The sequence below is a fragment of the Meles meles genome, chromosome 6 (assembly GCF_922984935.1).
Source record: "Meles meles chromosome 6, mMelMel3.1 paternal haplotype, whole genome shotgun sequence".
NCBI lineage: Eukaryota > Metazoa > Chordata > Mammalia > Carnivora > Mustelidae > Meles > Meles meles.
In genome coordinates this window covers 134,952,158-134,971,570 of record NC_060071.1, presented here as the reverse complement: position 1 = coordinate 134,971,570, position 19,413 = coordinate 134,952,158, and the positions used below count along the sequence as shown (strand labels likewise).

At 51.2% G+C, this 19,413-nt stretch overlaps 1 protein-coding gene across 1 annotated transcript in view; it reads left to right on the top strand.

Annotated features, from left to right (window-relative positions):
- Positions 1–19,413, top strand: part of ESRRB (estrogen related receptor beta) — a 226,797-nt gene that overhangs the window by 98,997 nt on the left and 108,387 nt on the right. The gene's annotated exons all lie outside the window — the stretch shown is intronic.

Here is a 19,413-nt window from a genome sequence, read left to right as displayed (position 1 = left end):
CTGATGCCCTCTCTGTTTGCCATGGTGGTGGGCCACCTGGACACAGCTGGAGGGACCAGCCCCTCCCTTCTGCAGGAGCCCACGAGCAGCACATTAGCGACGTGGGGCTTTGGCAGTGCTGAGTGAGGCTGGCAGAGGGAAACTGGCAGGTGAGATGTGGGGACCTGGGCACACCTGCCTGCTCTCTGCCCTTCTTCTGCAAACGAGATGCACCTTTGTCATCCTGCCTGGGCACCACGAGCTCGCTCAGACAGGTAGAGGGCAGCGCTGCTGAGACCGCAGGCTTGGGACAGGTGCCATTGCGGCCAACGAGCTTTGTACCAGGGCGTGACCATGGCAGTCCCCCTGACCGTGAGCACTGCGGGCATGGGGTGAGAGAACCAGTGGGTGGGCAGGCCAGGTTCATCCCCATTAATGAGAAAAAATGGACGTTAACACCCCGTTATAGTAGTTTCCTAGGGCGGCTCTAGCGAAGTACCATGCATTGGATGGCTTAAAATGACAGAAACTTCCTATCTCCAAGTTCTGGAGCCTAGAATTCTGAAATCAAGATGTCAGCAGAACCATGCTTTCTCTGAAAACTGTAGGAGAAAATGCTTCCTGGCTTCTTCTTAGCTTCAGATCGGGCCTGGCCATCCCTGGAGCTCCTTGGCTCACAGATACAGGCCTTCACCTTCTGCTTCCATTGTCCCGTGACATTCTCCACACGCATGTGTGCATGTGTGTGTGTGTGTGTGTTGTTGTTGTTGTAGGGATGCTAGTCATGCAAGATTAGGGCCCACCCTCCTCCACTATGACCTCATCTTCACTAGATTACATCTGCAAAGGCCGTGTTTCTAAATGAGCTCACGCTCACAGGTACTAGGGGCTAAGACTTCACAAATTTTAGCGGCCACAATTCTACCTGTAAGCACCATCGGCATCTGATCTTACAGGTGAAGGACAGGAATGTTATCTCGTGTAGGCAAAAAGCTGGTTTTCCTTTCTATTCAGTACACATGGCTTCTTCTCATAAGCCTCCAGAAACAGGAACTGGGTTCATGACAGCAGGGCACTCCCTCTAACTGATGAAGACCGTAAGCCCTGAGAAAGAAAGGTTTTGGCTGTCCTGTCAATTGTTGAATCCATCTAAACAGTGACTGACACAAAGATCTGCTGAATGAATGAATGAATGAGTGAGTGAATGGACAGATGGATGGGTGGATGGGTTTGGTGGTGGGAGCTCCAGAAGCTGTCAAGTTTTAACTGTGTGACCCAAGGAAAATTACTTACCTACCTGACTTTGTTTCCTTATACGTAAAATGGAAAGAGGCATGAGCACATTACTGGGAGTATTACATGAGACACCATGTAAATGTTATCAACTCAGTTCCTGGCACATAGAAAGTACTGAATAAATGCTGATTAAATGAGAATCTGTTGGAGGCCTCGGTTTGGTCTTTGAGTTTTACAGCTGGAGCGATGCCAACCTGCTGAGTGGAAATGTAGCTACACACTTCTTGTCTGCAGGGAAAGGTTGAGCTGCTTTAACCAGGGATCTGCTAGTGAGAAATGATTAATCCTCGGGTGGAAGGAAGACAATGGATCACTGGACAGGGATTATCACAGAGGACTGGATAAGAGCACAGTTCGTGGGGCCGATCCCTGGGGGTTCAAATCCCAGCTTGGGCTCTGCCAGCTGTGTGGCCTCTGGCACACCGAGTCTCAGTTTCTCCGACTGTAAAGCGGAACAATAATAGCATCTACCTGGTGGCCTCCTGGTAAGGATTGAACTACAGTGTGTGGCCCATGGTGACAAATAGTAAGTTTACTATTATTAGGATCACGGTTGAGTCCTCTGCGCTGTTTGCTCCGAGCTGGGTCCCTGGAAAACCTACCCCTCGTGTCGTGGGCTGACTGCGGGGAACGCAGGCTCTCACTCTCCTCTCCCCAGCGCGCACCTGGCGTGCACCTGCCTACCCGCCCCGGCACCGCGCCCATGCCCGGCGGAGCTCCGCGCACTCCGAGATCCAGCGCGCCCTCTGGTGGCGCTCGGCCGTGACGCGGCCGCGCCTGGGTCCCCGCTAAGGTCAGGTCCGCCGCGAGGGTCCCCCAGTGCTCTGTCCCGCGGTCCCGACGCGTCCCGTTCCGGGGCGCCCTTGTCGGTCTATGGGAGAAGCTGGTCTATAGGAGAAGCTCTCCGCGGCCTTCCGCGAGAGCGCGCCGCTGTCCCAGAGAGAGTGGGAGGCCCGAGGGCACCTCCTCATCGCGGAGGCCGGTGCCGGCTGCAAGGGGGGAGCAGGGCTGACAAGCGGCTCTTTGGAGGCCCCCACCCCGCTACTTTTTTCCTTAGCGTGATGCTGAAGCCCTCTGGGCGGCTAAAAGCGCCTCATTTCTGCGAATTTGCCCGTTGGAAGGATCGCACCCTGTATCTTGGGCTCACCAGCTGTTTCCAAGCCGGAAGCTAGAGGAAGATGATGGTTCTGGCTGCATCTGTTGCTTCCAGGACCCGTTGGGGGCACCTTCAGCAGCAGCATCTCTAACGGTATTTAGTGCTAAGCCCTTGCCAGATGCTGTTCCAAGTGCGGGGCGTATGTACCTCCCTTTGCTCCGGGAGCAGTAGGACCCAGCAGTGCCTTAGCACCTAGAAGGGAACCAAGGCTCAGAGAGGTTAGTGACTTGTCCAAGATCACACAGAGCCGGGCAGTGTGGCAATACTCAGGGTTCATTCCGCGTGTTCCCTGTCAACACAGGCCGCCTCAGCCTCCGACCTCCTGCTCTGATTGGGGATGACCCACAGTGAGTAGCACACATGCTCTCTCCCTCCTCCCCAGACCCAGAGGACTGGTGCTCAGAGGTCCAGTGCCCCCTCCTCTGTATGCCCTCTCCCGCACCTCGGGGGACTGGCGGGGACAGGCGTGAGCTACAGCGGGGTCTCGGCCGTTCCCCCAGTGCCCAGCTGGAGCCCTAGGAGCTGCCAGTAGACATCAGTGCATGGCCGTCATTGACTTGATGTGTCCCAGAGCCCCTTCCTACCTTCTCCACAGGCGACAGCTGAATGGATGGGTGGGGTGCTGGGGACAGGGCTGGGATTTCTGACCCGGCGCTTGCTGTGTTTGTGAGTGATGGTGCAGGGCATCGCCCTTTCCCCACGGGCTGCATTTTCAAGCCAGAGCACTGGTTCCCACAGTGTGTCAGGGGTAGGTATATCAAATGTGATTTTCTTTCTTTCCTTTTTTTTTTTTTTAAAGATTATTTATTTATTTATTTGACAGACGGAGATCACAAGTAGGCAGAGAGGCAGGCAGAGAGAGAGAGAGGAGGAAGCAGGCTCCCTGGGATCTTGACCTGAGCTGAAGCAGAGGCTTTAACCCACTGAGCCACCCAGGCGCCCCAATGTGATTTTCTAAGAGTCGTCTCCTGTTAGCTCACTTCATTGGCACAACAATCCTAGGAGCTAGGTATGGCATTTCCCACGTTTTACAGATAAGAAAACAGAGAAACTAGCTCTAGAAGCCGTGGCCCCTAGCACAGCTGTACTCTCTCCAGCTGGCAGACATGCATTTTCATGTAAACCCCGCAGCCTGATTTCTTCTAGCCCCAGCCTGCTTTTCTGGCCCGCGTCAAGTGGGCCTGCCAGTCTCATGTGGCCCCAGGTGAGCGCTCCTGCCCCAGACCTCCCAGCTGTGAGCCGGCTACAGCTTCATCCTTCTCTCCGGGCACTGCCCAACTTTCCAGGGGAAAAGGAAAGTCCGCTGGGGATGGAGAACGAGCAGCACGTGGGTCAACAGCCACTCGCATCCTGCCCTATCAGGTGCACAGCCTCGTGAATGCTTTCGACAGCTGGACTTGTACTGTGGGTTGGAACTCACTCTCTTGTCCACCTTTATGCTCCCTCAGTGAGCCCTCTGCCATGATTTCCGTCTCTCCAGAGGACAGAAAAGGGCTTTGTTGAACCTTCGACTGGCCACTAAGAGTTTCTTCTGGCTAAACCTGGGGGAGGTTTACCCTCTCCTCGAACCACCCCTGCCCCAGGTTAAGTTGTCCCACTCCTGGCTCCCACCTGCCATCTGGCCAAGCTGCAACGCAGCTGAATGGGGCAGGGATAGTGACCGGCTGGGGGACATTGGGTTGCCGGCAGTGCTCATTATCACGATCTAGGTGCTGGATACGCAGACGTGTTCATTTTATGAAAATCCAGTGAACTGTCCCCTCAGATATGGGAACATATCCGTGTGTGTACTTCAATGGAAAGATGAAAAAGAAAAGAAAAAAAATGAGATCTTAAAAACAGAAAGGTGATCACCTCATGTTCAATAAGACACACCGTGAACTGCAGCCTGTATGATCAGTGAAGGGTTGTTTATTTTTTTTTGCCCCTAAAATGTATTCTTAGTAAAAATTAGTCATGAATGTTTTCAAAAGTCCTTTCGTCTGGGTTTGTTTGAAGCTGGAGACATGGTCTGCAAGAAGATAGACTTAAGAGATTACAATACTTAATATTTGGGAAACCACTAAAGTAGTGGTTTCCAAAGCGGTGTGTGCGCGCACATCTTCTAGATGACTTGACCACTTGTAGGATACAGAGTGCAGGGCCCACCCAGGTGTGGGGTGGGACAGACACTAAGCATTTTCAACAAATTCCCAGGTGATACCAATACCGTTTGGTCTGCAGAACCCACTTTGGGAACAAATGCTCCAAAAGAACCCCTTAGAATTCCATGCACGATGGTAGGGTAGGACCATTGCTGATGACCAGCGAGGTGTAGTCTTCCTTCTGCTAAACCCAAACAGATGCTAGGTCTTGATAATAATAATTCTACCCGCCAAGAGGATGTCAGTGCCCTTGATCGCCTGACACTCTGCTCTGGTGAGATAGATTGATTGAGCCCCCTTGTGATGCCTTCCAAACATGCCTCCTCAGGCTGGTACTGGGGTGGCCGGGTGTGAAAGAGACAGAGAGGCAAGGGGAATGTACAAAGTCATACTCTGGCATTGGACCTTTAGAACACAAGCAAGGCTTTTTTCAGGGTTGGCATTTATTGAGCAATGACTCTGGTCCACGCACCCTAGGGAGAGCTTGATACACCTTGTCAAGTTCATTCTCAGGACCACCCCCTGGAGGTCAGTATGATCATTATTGCCTCTGTGGCCCAGAGTCTCAGAGAGCTGAGTAGCTCGTACCTGGAGGAGTCAGGATGGAAGGTGGGAGCCAGAGCCTGGGGCCCAGCCCAGACAGAGCCAATGGACGCTCAGTCATCCCCTCCTGGAGATGCACCTGTGGGAGCAGACAGAGGAAGGAAAATATGGCTTTCCTGGGAAGAGGCGGTGAAGAAGTAGGCTAGGGGGAAGGTAGGCATACGGAGGAAGGAGGAGGAAGCAGTGTATGGGAAGAGATCCCGGAAGCAAAGGTAGCAGGGGCTACATTGGCCAAGCCCCCGGGATGGCAAGATGTGCATCCCACGGCCGCAGGAGCCCCAAAGGCTGTTGGTCTGCAGGTCCTCATCTGTGGCCAACTTCGGGGCCAACCAAACTCCACTGCTCCTTGTTTTCTGATTTTCTACAAGCCACAGAACAGAAAAAGAAAAACAATGAGGCAGGGGCGCCTGGGTGGCTCAGTGGGTTAAAGCCTCTGCTTTCGGCTCAGGTCATGATCCCAGGGTCCTGGGATCGAGCTCCACATCGGGCTCTCTGCTCAGCGGGGAGCCTGCTTCCTCCTCTCTCTCTCTGCCTGCCTCTCTGTCTACTTGTGAGCTCTCTCTGTCAAATAAATAAATAAAATCTTTAAAAAAAAAAAAAAAAGAAAAAGAGGCAAAAGGTGCCCCTCAGGTGGCCCCAGGGCAGAAGCGGGCAGGAGGGGCTAGTTTTTAGCCACACCAGGGTGGTGCTGCCCTGGCTGGGGGCTTCTGGGTGGGAAAACCCATGCCAGAGGTAGCTCTTGCTCCCTTCCCTGGGGGAACACAGCAGGTAGAGAGGGCCTGCGGTCAGCTAGCAGCCCTGTTGCACTGTCCCGTTGCTGTGCTCTGTGTTTGGGCGGCGATCCTGTCCTGGGCACACATCGCAAAGCTTGTGTACCTTGGCAGGGCTCCCCCCTCCCAGTACACGCTTGCTCTGCGCTCCTGCTTCTTCCCCAGGACTCCAAGATGCAGTGGGTTTTGCAGCAGACCCTCACCTGCTGGGTTGCAGACAGAGGAACTGGAAGGATAAAGAGGGAGAGGGGCTCTGCCTGGAGGAGCCCGGCAGCTCTGAGGAGTCTGGATGGAGGGCGAGAGAGAGTCCCAGACAGGTGTGCAATGCCTGAACACAGAGCGGCCCCGCTTCTAGGAGAGAGTGGCCCAGAGCACATCCTGGCACCAACCCATGGGATTAACAACTCTTCCTTTCCTGTGGCCAGAGATAGCAATGGGGTGGGGGTTGGGGGTCTCCCTTCATCTTGAGCCTGTATTTCTGTATTGGAGGGACCTGACCAAGCCTACTGCTTTGCAGGCTGCCTTACCATGGGGCTTTCCTGTGCTGAGTCTAACAAGTACTGAATATAACTGATCTAATGGATTATAAAGATGTGTTACCGCTCTGCCCCACTGAGACCAGGCACCTGCCTACCTTTTGGGGCTGTTCCGTCTCCAACTCCAAGGACACGCTATTGATCTTCACTATCTTTTCATTCCACAAGCCCTCCACTAAGAAGGGGCCCAGGAGTGTCACCCAGAGGGTGGATTGACTTTATTTATTTCCCCCTTGTCGGATGGAAGGTACACTTCTGCCTCTGGTCGTGAGCTAACAAGATCCATGAGACAATATCCAGCAAGGGCTTTGAAATGACAAGGCAACTTAACACACGTAGAGCTTCTGCCCTGTCTGGAGAACCTGCCCAAGGTTCCTTGGGCAGACCTCGGACAGGGAGCTCTCTCACCCTGTTGGTCCCAGAATCATAAAAGGACACATTTGAGAAGCCAACCCCGTGTTTCCATTACATTGTACCTTCCTACATCAGAGATAGTCCCAACACATCCCAGATGATTGGCTGCCCAGGGGCCTGACAGTTGGGCTTAGGGCTCATATGCCCCCGCCTGAGATGCTGTCTGATGCCATTCAACATAGCTGCACTGAAAAGTCCTCAGAGATGGGAGGCTGGGGGGTAGACGGGACCTCAAAGTGTTTAGCTTCCCCAGCGAGGTGAGATGAGCTCAGCTGTGGGAGATTGATTAACCCTTGTCTCTCCATTACCTCCGAAAGGTTCTTTGGGGGAAGAAATGGCCAGTGTTTGGACTTTTACACATCGATGACTCTAACTCTGAGATTAAGAAATGGGAGTGATATGCACACTTCTGAGGGTGGTCTGGGCAACACCTGCTGTGATTAACAGGAGTGAGAAGGAGAAGGGAGGATTTCCAAGGAGGCAGTGAGCCTGGACCTGAGGAATGGCGATTCTTCTAAGCCTGCTGAAGGACTGCTCATGGATCTGTTAGGTCAGCCTGATATTCCATGTTTGAATCAGAACAAAGACTCATAGCACACGCTACGCATCTCTAATGGGTGGTCCTGACGGTGTGCCCTTGACCGTAATCATGGAGCTCCCCATGATGGGCCAGGCATTCAGCACCTGCGTCATGAGGGTGGGGAGCTGACGGCGAGGTGGACAGAGGGTTGCTTGACAGTTATCCCCAAGAAGGCGCTGCTCCCCATCCTCGCGGGTCTGAAGACAAGACAGGACAGAGAGGGAGCAGGCTGTCACAGTGAACAAAGTCAGCCACCGGATAGTGCCTCAGTTGTACGCTACCTCCCTGGGGGGTGCTGAGCAGAATGTAGATGATGGATATGTTTTAGAGAAGGTCGTCGTGGGAGGCAGCCTTCCCCTTCCCAGAGCTGAGCTCAGGACCTCCACTGATGAAGGATGGAGTGGGACCAGAGTCTGCTGACCAAATACCATGTGCCAGGCACCACGCACAGTACTGTAGACACACGACCCCGCAGCAGACCGTCGTAGAGATTTCCAGAAACTGGGCAGGGAGGAAACATGTCCCAGAGTCAAAGCTAATGACGGGCAGAATGAGGACTCGAGCTCATCTGCTCGTCTGTATCTGCCGGTGCCTCTCGGCTACGTCCCCCAGGTGCTTGTGACAGGACGCATTTACCTGGAGACACTCTCCCATCAGCACACGGACTGTTCCTTGTAATTCACAAAGTGTTAGTTTGTGTCTGGAGTCACCCCTTATGCTCCCACTCAAGAAAGCACGTCCCGTTACCGAGTGAATGAAAGTGACATCAATACTATTTAATACCAGTAAGTACGCCATGAGAAGAGTACTTAACCAATGTTAATATGCCCAGTAACCGTCTCCGTACTTGATAGCAAATCCACCTGTGTACTTCCCGGTGCTCAGAACCCCAAGCTGCCCGCCTCTGGGTGGTGATGAGTTCGGTCCTTGCTCACAGCTGTGCCTCAAGGCCAGCCGCCGAAATGGGGTTGGCCTCATTCTGAATGGGGAAGGACGTGGATACAAAAAGCAGGCGTGTTTGGGCAGGCTGCTACTTTTTAACCATGGCTTCTACCAACATGGCCCCAGGGACTCCAAATAGGGGTTCCCTACAGACAACCCTCAGCAGTGTGCGTATTCCTCCCATTTCTTAATCTTGGAGGACTGGTCGAGTTGATTGAGTTGATGCTGTTTAGAGAACCCTGATTTTAGAGATATCCTTTTGATTTTCGAAGTGCGCCCCAGGGAGAACGAGGGATTCTATGGAGGTGGCTTGTGGATTTCCAGCTGGGGGTGGGGGGAGGACCCAGTCGCCTAAACCAGAAAAGCTCCTCTTTTGCTCTTTCATCTAACAAAGTCCTGTGTACAGTTCCACCTGAAGAAAGACTCTATGGGGCTCTTTTTGTAAAGCTTGAAAACCATTGCTTTAAAACGATGCTTTTGGGGGCTTCTGGGTGGCTCAGTGGGCTAAGCCTCTGCCTTCCGCTCAGGTCATGATCCCGGGCTCCTGGAATCAAGCCCTGCATCGGGCTCCCTGCTCCTCAGTGAGTCTGCCTCTCTCTCTGCCTCTGTGCTCTCGCGTACTCTCTCTCTCACTCCCTGTCAAGTAAATAAATAAAATCTTGAGAAAAATAAAAATTTTTAAAAATGATGCTTCTGTGATTCCCATAGGTAAAAAGTGAGCTTGCTTGTGGGTGAGTCTGCCTGGCGGACCAGCCGGTTGGTTGTCACTGAGGAGATGTTAAGGAACAAAGTTTCTGGAAAGACCCACCCTCTGGCCCATCCTTTGATGCTGGGGCAAGACACGAGGCTCCTTGGCGGAATGGCTGGGTTAGTTAGGATCCTAGGAATGAAAGGAAAAGTGCATTGTTGATGTTGGAAGAAACAGGGAAACAAAACCAACTATTTGATCTTGCCAAGACCTTTCAAACCACAGGGAGGGGGAGGGGAAGGAATAGGACAAACACGAGGAAACCAGATCTCTTGAATTTTGTAGTGAGCTTATTGGACCTCGAGAGGAGACCCTCAGATTTCTTGGGCGTGTCTTCAGTAATCACTGAAGCGCGTCCAGCTGGTTTTAAAATTGCTTCCCATTTGAACCTGGTCCAACCGAGCAAATTGGCCCTAATGAGGAAATTTTGCTTGGCAGAAGATTGTCTTCCTTTTCGTCACGTCCTCCTTCTTCCGGCTGCCCCTCATCTTCTCCGAGTCATAGAAAGTTAAAATCTACCCTTTGGCATCATTCCATAAAATCAGTTGGTTTCCTCCCCAACGTTACACTGCTTCTCACGTTTTCTCCCTCCAGGACTGAGAACGCAGTCATTCCAATTCGAAAGAACTTCTCCAGGTCTTGGCTAAATACACGAACATGGGGATAGGTTGGCCCATATGACATCCCAGAGGCTATGATCCTAAAGTCCTCTTACGGGTCCGTGGATTAGGCCTAAGCACCCATCTTTCCAGTTACCCACGGCGCGTGGGTTCTCAGGCTAGCCCACGAAAGCCTCTCCTTCTGTCATCGGACACGGCATTGGCATGGACTCCATTAAGGTGACATGGGTTAGACAGAGCAAAGGTTTTGGGGTGAGCCAGAACTGGGTTCTAGTCTCGGATTGTCTTCTGGCCATTCGCACGTACCCTGGAAGCTTCAGTTTTCTCTTCGGTAGATAAAATGGGAGCGGTGACACGCACCACGGGTGTCAGGTGGGCCTGATGACCCACAGTGAAGGCCAAGTGGCAGGATAGGGCCGAGTGTCCAGCACAGAGTGGATGCTCAGTAAGTGTCCGTCCCCTCCACCCTCTCCACCCCGGTCACTGAGTCCGAAGACTCATACTAGAACTGGTGTTCTCCCATGAACCAGGAAAAAGAGGGAGAAAATGAAAATGTTAGGACACTAGGGATGGACCGAAACCGAGGATCAGGGAATAGTGAATAAGAAACAGAGTCTTCATTGCTGGGATTTGGTAAAAGGCAGAATTCTTCCGCCGGAGGGGAATGGAGTGGACGGGGCCATGGTGAAGATGCCGAGGGGATTTCAGGGCTCACGGCTGGTTGTCAGTGATCTCTTTGGAGATGAGTTCCGCTAAAACTGTCTTGGGAAATGTGCGCATTCGCCTTTTCTGTTTCTCAGGACAGCTAGCCCAACTGGGGACCCCGAGACAAGGAACAACCCGGCGAAAGGAGGGAAGGTGGGCAGACCTTGAATGCATGACACTTGGAGACTTAGCATAATCACAGAATAACTCATAGTCAGCACTATTTTCCCAATTTGTGGGTTAATTTAAAGACAAACCGTAACACTAAAGAACAAAGAATAAATGTCTACCTTAAAAATATGGTACAAACCCAGGGAAACTTCTCACGTGGGGACTGTTATTGAACTAACAAATATCACTGCTCCTAGTTCTGCCCTTACACTACTTTAACTTTTAAATATGCAAATGAAAACTCCAGGTGGTCACATAGAAAAACAAGACCGAAGCACCTCAGGGGCCTTCTCTGGCTTTGGAAACTCTGACAGGTGCCTGGCTGGCTCAGTCGGTTAGGCAGTTAAGTGGCTCCCTTGGGCTCAGGCTCAGGTCATGATCCCAGGGTCGTGGGCTTGAGCTTTGCAAAGAATCGGGCTCCCTGTTCAGTGGGGAGCCTGCTTCCCCCTCTCCCTCTGCCATTCACCCCTGCTTATGCATGTGTGCTCTCTCCCTCTCTGCCCCTCTGTGTCAAATAAATAAATAAAACTCTTTAAAATAGAAAAATAAAAATAAATCCACCCATTAAACACAGGATCTATATAGACCACAGGCACTCAGACACACTGCCCCTTATGTGAGCCGGAACAATTCCGAGCCACTAGGAAGCTACTCTTGAGAACACTGTCCAACCCCCACCCCCCCGCCCCCCGCAGCTATGTATAACTAAGTTAGTGTGTGGAGGGCTGACTTTGGAAATTCCACCTGGAATGCAATTTGTATTAAAGAATAGGTAAAGAAAACATACTAATTTGGAATTTACCTATGTTATGAAAATTCAACAGCAATCACAACTCAAACCAATAAGAAATTTTCTTGGGGAGAAGTATCTTTTTTTTAAATTAATTCATTTATTTGACAGACAGAGATCACAAATAGGCAGAGAGGCAGGCGGGGGTTGGGGGGAAGCAGGCTCTCTGCTGAGCAGAAAGCCCGATGCGGAGCTCGATCCCAGGACCCTGAGACCATGACCCAAGCCAAAGGCAGAGGCTTTAACCCACTGAGCCAACCAGGTGCCCCTTGGGGAGAAGTATCTTATCACTGACATTATTTTGACTTGCTGGAGTAAGGTGATGAACAAAGGAGCTTTTTGTCGGCTTTAGTGTTGTTCTTACGACTGTACAGATGATGACCTCTTATTGTTTGCATCCAAGCTGGCCTGTTGCCGCTGTCCTGCCTGCCACAGGTGCACCACCACACTTACCGGGTTGCTGACTCTACCACCATTCCTGCTTCCTCTTCCAACAGAAGTGGGTTCGTTTGTCATTGAATATTAATGTTCTCAGGAAAAGTGACCCTTCGCTCAGCTTCCGGGAGTAAGTGTATTTGAAACCAATCATGGTTATCCATTTCTCCTCTGACAGTGACTGGTTTGGGTGAGCATACGACTGGATTCTGGCCAAGAAGATGGGAGGATAAGCCTGCAGGGGTATAGGGATGGGGAACTCTTAGGACAGATCTGCCTCTGGACTAAAATCAAATCAAAACCAACAAATGAAAAAAAAAAAGAATGACATAAAGATTAAAAAAAAAAAGACCTAAAGATCAACATTTTCCCCAACAAAAGCACACATATGCACACAGTCCCTTCCTGGATTTGGACACAGCTAGGTGAGAAAGGGATTCTGATGCCCCAGAACCATCCTTCAACCATAAGGGAACAAGGTAGAATATGCTAACGATGGCCGGCCAACAAGGTGAAACCATGGGCCCCTGGAATTCTGCTGTGTGGGGTCATGGACCCCCTCCACCTGAAGCCGCTTGACTCTCCCCATGGCTGAAGCCAAAAGCCAAAGTTAAGGGTGTGCATGAGGGAAGACAATGGTCACCCGAGGAAGTAGCTGAGCTCAGTATGAAGAAAACCAGGGAAGGGAGGGCATCATATGTACTGGGCCTCCCGTGTATGGACGGGGAGGAAGGAGAGGGGAATGGGGAAGGGGGGAGTGTTGGTTAGCTCCAAATGACACCATTGATCTGAAACTTTTGGCAACTGAATCAGAACCATAGGGTCTGAGTAGATGGTGAGTGGGCAGATGGGCGGGGCAGAGTCCACTGGGCCTTTGTAAACTGGAGAGTCTGTAAGTCTGGTGGGGCCAAGCCACGGTAATCCACCCAATCATTGCACTCGAGCTCCCTCTCCTCTAACCAAGGAAAGGGGTAGTAGATACTAAGATAATTTAAATTGAGAGAAAGTCAGTGGCCCTAGAGCATTTGCTGACTGTCTTTATCTTAGCCCCAGATCCCTGAAAACAGAGCCTGAGGCAAGCATTAAAATGCTGACACCTTCTTGGCGAGGTGGAAGCCCAGGGATGATAGAAGGGGGACCTGAGTGGGGCCAAATGCCGAGCAGTGTGTCACGAGGTGCTGCTTCGCTGCCTGCCGTTCCCTACCCAGCCTGCAGGAGCCTGAGCGGGTTGCTTGGCACGTGTGTGTCTTTTCTGGAAGGTCTGTACAAAGAAATGACCGTGAAACAGCACCCTGAGGGCAAAAAAGGGAAGGAATTCAGAGAGCTCCCCTCCTACACTTTTGGGGTGCATGATGTGACAGCTTAGTGAAACAGGTCTTAGGAGCTGGGAGCGAGGGTGTGGCCTGAGTGGGTTACTGACCAAGAGAGAGACAGGGAGGTGGTCAGAAGGAATGGAGACAGCCCTACAAAGAGAGAGAGTGTGTGTGTGAGAGAGAGAGAGAGACATGGTACTTGGACCCAAGCCTTTGTCCTACACACAGAGACAGACCATCCCTCCTCATCCTGAGGTTGTCCCTCTCCTTGTGGGGCTCAGCTACCCGCAGGAGGCCTTTCAAACCTTCTTCAGCCCTCTCCAAGTCCTTTCCATATCACCTTTCCAGTGTGCCTTCGAAGCAAGTCCCTCAGGGCTGGGCATAAAATTCCATCTCTGCTTTTAGTAAGGGAGAGTAAAGAGGAATTATTGCTGCTCCTTGCTCGGCTGGGTTTTGTAGAATTACCCCAAAGCAGTGTTTGTCATGCCATTGAGCTGGAGGCCCATGCTTAATGTGCTATCTGTTCTGACCCCAGATGTCTCTCTGCATCGCTGCCCTCCCGCCAGCTCTCCTACGGGCCGGCTCACTCTAGGGTCACTGCTGACAAGTGTGTTACTGGTGTTTACCCATATTAAATCTTGTATCGTTGACTGCCTTTTGCCCACCCCTGTAAACTCTATCTGGTTCTTCTGCGGTTTCCCTTCTTGCCTTGTCTTGTCCTTCTCGGGGAGGCAAACCCTCCTAAGTCAGGGACTCTACCGAATCTTCGCATTCCCGACTGTCATGAAAAATAAAGGCGTCAGACCTGGTTCTGCTACAAAGCGTGAACCTTGATCTGGAATTGGCACTGACCCGTTCGTAATTACGCTGTTCAGAGCCGCGGGGAGTTCACCAATGGGACTGGTTTCATTACAATATACATTTGTGAAGGTAGTGGTCGGGCTGCACTTTTCTCCTATAAGAAGACAGGTAAAAGCTATCATCTCAATCATGCTTTATAGAGAGAGAGCACTTTACAGTTTATAAACCATGTACATTTGATTTTTTTTCTCAAACCTAAAAGAATTTGCTGTTTCCCTCCTCTCCATAGAGCATTTTATTAGAGCAAAAATAAAATGCATTTTATTCTGAAGAAAATAATGAAATCAGAAGCTCCACCTTAATTGAGCCATTAGGAAATGAAAACACATTTGAATGTTCCCAGTTTTGAATTTGGTGTCGTTAATGCCCGAGACAAGCTTAGCCAACATGTTTCTTTGTTCCCACTTAATAATAACCCTTGACGTGTGTGTGGTGCTTTTGGACTAATTTTCCAAAAGTTTCGTGTGTCTTGTGATTTCTCTAAGATAATTATTCTTGAGACTAGAGATGTACACGGAAGCATAATTCGTGGTTGCAAAGCAAACTGTTCATTCTTTCTGTGGCCTGCGTTGACCAGGAGGTTTCTGCAGTTAAAATGATCAACAACCACAGAAGGTGTCCTTTTCCCAGGGATGAGACCCTGGACACAAAGTGCGTGTTTTACTGTTCGAAACCAACTCCGTTTTATACTTACATTGATGCAAAAGTCACGAGAAATTGGATGATAAATTAATGTGTGAAGCAGACACAGAATATAAGGTCAAAGTTCTTTGTTATAAGGAAAAAAAAACCCCACATATACTGTAATGGAAAATATTTAATTAGATCATCCACTCAATCAATAGCTAGTTGTTCAATGCCTCTTAGGTCCCAGGTACTATCAAACTATATTCTCCATCCCCCTCCCGCCCCTCCTCCTCCTCTTCTTCCTCCTCCTCCTTCATTTTTTCCCCCAGAAATTTGGCAGAGGACAAAGCTATCACATTCCTGATGTGTTCTTATTCTCCTGGCGATCAGGAGGGAAAAGGATCTTAGGTTCTTTGGAGACGCCTATCTCCCCTTTCTCATCTCCCCAACTTGCCTGCTTGCTGCAGTCACCATCTTGCACGGGACCGCAGGAAGAAGGAATCTTTTTGGTAGACAGAGAACTTTAATATACTATTCAGCTCTGTTGGTGAGAATGGGATCTTGAGGCTCAGGGGGGAAAAAAATGAATACAGGAGCTTCGAAATATCTGGAAGCTATTCCAAGACCCCCAGTCGGGATTTCTGATCATGCAATGGATGGCGGTGATGGGAAGAGACCCAAGCATTTATTCACTCAAGACATCTCCTTCATACTTCATCTTCCGTGTCATGGCGGCAATGCTAATGTACATGAGCCTTCTTGCCCCAATAATGGGCCATTACAGCTTCAGGAAAAGCCATCATATTTCCACAGCATTTATCTGTCAGCAGGAGACTATTATGGGAGCACAAACTCACATTGTATTAGCGTTATCAGTTAATTATGATCCTTGGGACATGCGCCAGCCAATGGGCCGACAGTCTGCTGACCACCACTCAGGAATATAACCCCACATCCCAAATTCAAGCATGTGAGAAGAGAGGGGGCTCAAAGAGGGGTGTGGCTGGGGACATTTTCCCTGGCCGGGAGTCCATGGAGCCCTGGCTTGACCAACACTGTCTGCAGAGACGCACAGGTTAGGCTCACGGTCTAGGCCAGGCCCACCTTCGTCATCGTGGACGGTCAATGGATACGCTTCCTGGACCCGCCTCCCCCAGCCCTTACTCTGGGGAGGATCGGACACAGGCTTGGACTGTGACTCAGACAGTTCCACGGAGACGTCTTCTCCTTCCCGTGCCGGTGGTAAGAAGTGGTTACACGCTTGTGTGTTTCCCGAGGCATCATCTCGCCTAGAAACGTGGGTTCGGGCAACGTGAGGGTGAGCGACAGGGGAGGCATCCCCCCACAATCGGTGTCCCTCTCCAAAAATTCTTGTTGATGAAGCCATCAGGTCCTCTGCTCCCCCTGGGGCCCACACTGAGCTCCCCCCGGCTCCTGCTGAGTGAGCCTGCCAAAAAGAGGGGGAAAGCCTCCACTTGTGGGCCCAGAGGAGCACAGGACAGGGAGGGGATTCAAGACTCTGAGAGATGAGAGATGCTGCTTGCTGCTTTCTGTGTGTGTAGAAATGACGGGTGTTCAGGGAGGCTGGTGGAAGAGAGGGAAGGTCCCCACCAAGCCTGGGTTCTGCTAAAGGTGGAGATTTTCACCAGGCCCATGGCAAGGAGTGCTTCGGGGGGTCAGCTGCGGAGATCATGGCAAGGCCACTTGGGTGGACCTTGAGGTCCGGGTGCAGGTACTGGGACAGCCCATGTTAAGGCCTTAGCCAGACTGGGACGGAAAAGAGTGGGTGGTCTCTGTCAGTCCGTGTCCAGCTATCCACAACACACTTGGTACTTTTTTGTAGCTGGGGAAACACAGGTTTGAGGAACAGACCACCGTTCCGGTCTGTGTCTGGGTATGTTTTCCTTCTTCTCTGCCAGCTGGAGCATTTCTCATGGACAGCAGGTCAGGAAATGGGTGTCCACCAATCCGTGCCTCTTTTTCTCCCAGGAAACCATGTGGGGAAGGGGATGGACACAGCAGTGTGGTCCCCCACCAGGTGGAAGTGTCTGTGGAGGGTGTTGCCAGTGGCACTGTTCTGGTTTGGCTTCATACTCTTTAGCAGAGAACTTGAACTTGGGGGAAGAATAAAGAGGGAAAGTGAAGAGACACATGCACAAAGGTTTAAGAGTTAGGAGTTGAGTAAGTAGGCCCCGAAGATGGTGTGCTTTGCCCATTATTCACCGTGTGACCTTGTGTAGGTCACTTCTCCACACAGGGAAACTTATAACTTATATAACTTATTTGTAAAGTCCAGTGATGGTTTTAAATCATTCTCCAAGCCCCTCCCAGCTGTAAGGTTCTGTAAATGTAATAAGGATCCATTTAAAGGAGTTTGTTCACAAGAACAAAATGAGCTGCTGTCCCCTTACACCATCCACAAGGACTGCGTCTAATGCCTTTGTCCCAGTCCCCTTTGGCTGATGTGCCCATGTGGGGCTGCCCATACTGGGAAGCAAGACAGTGACGGGGTGGGTGGCATAGAGCTTGGGGCTGGGTGGTGGTGGTGAGGGGTACAAATAGCACCTGCTCTGGGTGAGCCCTACAAGTGTTAGGTTGAAGGAACCCAAGAGCCCCGCCCACTCATTCTACTTCTATGCCCCACATCCCACCCCCACTGCCAACCCCTCACCCCCCACCTTTGTGGGGGCGTCACATGGAGGCGTCAGGAGCAGATCCTGGAGCCTTCTGCACTCCAGATGGCACTACCACCTCTCGAGCTAGAGGCTTGGGACCCACCCCTGGCATTGGGAAGGATCCCCATCCTGTGACCTGGGTGAAGACAGCAGAGAAAGATAGGTCCCATGAACAGTGTGGGGACCTCCTGTTCAGAGTTTGCCTGGAAAACCAGAGGAAACCTGACCCCTCCAGGCTCAGTCAGGTCATCAGGGTCCCCTTGCTGGCCAGCCCCCTTCTCCCCTCCGGCAGGGTCTACAGGCTGTCTTGCCAGGGAAGGAAAGAGAAAGCACTCTGCCCCAGGGCTGTCTGTGAGGAGGCTGGACAAGCAGGAGGAAGCAGGTCTCAAGGACCTCATTCCCTCCCTGGAGGGCAATCTGGCTAGTCCGCAGAGAGAGCTGCTCAGTTCGCTTTCTCCTCCTGCCTTGGACAGGTAGTGATTGTGTGTGAGCAGCAGCCTAGCTTCTTAACCCACAAAACCTCTTCTTTTCCCTCATTTGCCTCTAGTGGCTTTGAACCCAATGCCCTGGGGCTGTGAAATTGTCTTTCTTTTCTTATTCTATCAAGTGTGTTCTGTCTCCAGTTAAAACTGGTGCACCCACCCAGAGCAAGGAGCCACTGACCTCAGAACACCTACTCCCTTCTGGGGTGGCCAGCCTGTCCCTCAGCAGGCCCTATCACCCCACCCCAAATGGCCATGCTTCTATTCATTCAACAAATTATCTCTCAAGCCAACTGCTCTGTACCAGGCACCATTAAGCACTGGGGATTCTCCTGGAAACAAAAACAGTCCCTGCCCTTACAGGGCTTATAATCTAGTGTGTATGTGGGGGTGGGGGGGGGAGGATATTACTCACACTGATACATATATCATCATAGCCTGAATAGCAGAAGGTTCTGGTGCCTTCCAGAAGGCGGGGCGTTCTAGGCAGCAGGTACAAAGACTGAGGGCACTATGGCATGAGCTGGGGAGGGTGCAGAGGGACACACTGGGGTCTGTCCTGTGAGACCATCCTGGAACAAGGGAACACTGGGTGTGCATTTTCCAAAGTGCTCCGGGGCTGCTGGGCTTTTGGAGAAGGGATTTCAGGGGTCCCGGACAGGATACGGACAGGATACGGAGAAATCTGTCACTGAGGTCTTGGCCCCAGGGCGTGGTGGTGGGGGGGGCGGTTGTGTAGAGGCCATGGTTAAGGAAAGAGTCTCCACATCCTGTTTCTGCCTCTAATACAACCAAGTACCGACATGATTAAAAAAAAAAAAAAAATCCGGGGCTGCTGGGGGTTCTTGCTGCCAGAGCAGACATCTTCATCCATCTCTCTGTGAGATGCCTGCCTGAGCCCCGAGCCCGGAGAATCCCGTGCGTTCCCCACTTCTGCACACATGAAAAATCACAGCTCTGTTTCCCAGCCAGCACACGTTCACATTCATCCAAGTCAGGGATCATCCGTGGTCCTGCTGCCCGGTCCCCAGCCCCTCCTGGGGTTTCTCACCAACCTTCCTGTTTTTATTCCTGAAGTGCTTGAATACTGCCTGCGGTTACACTTCATTTAGACCTTATTTTGATGATAAAATTATGTCTTCCCCCCTACTGCTCATTGTCTTCTGTAGACTACAGGAGAGTAAGGTGGTGGTGTCTCCTAAGGGCTTCCCCCTCCCTTTTTAAATAATTCTGAACCTATCCCCTCCCCACACTCATTGGAACCATCAAATTATTATCTCTGTGGCTGGCACATCTCAAAAGATGAAAAGCCGCAGAAGAAGGATTGGGGCATAACTTATAGCTTGTTTTGGTGCAGCAGCAGCCCATAATATCCCGGTTCTTGGAGGGAGCAGCAGACAGGGACGCAGGTGTGCTCGTAGCTGGGGATTCAGGTGTGCATGCTTAAGTGTCTACCTGTGGGCCTCGAAGTTGGTTGTTTTAACCACAATTGTATTTTCCTAAGCAGACAGGGATTTATTTGCTCAGGTCTGTGTCCTCGGCACATTTCTGAGCGTCGCCAATGAA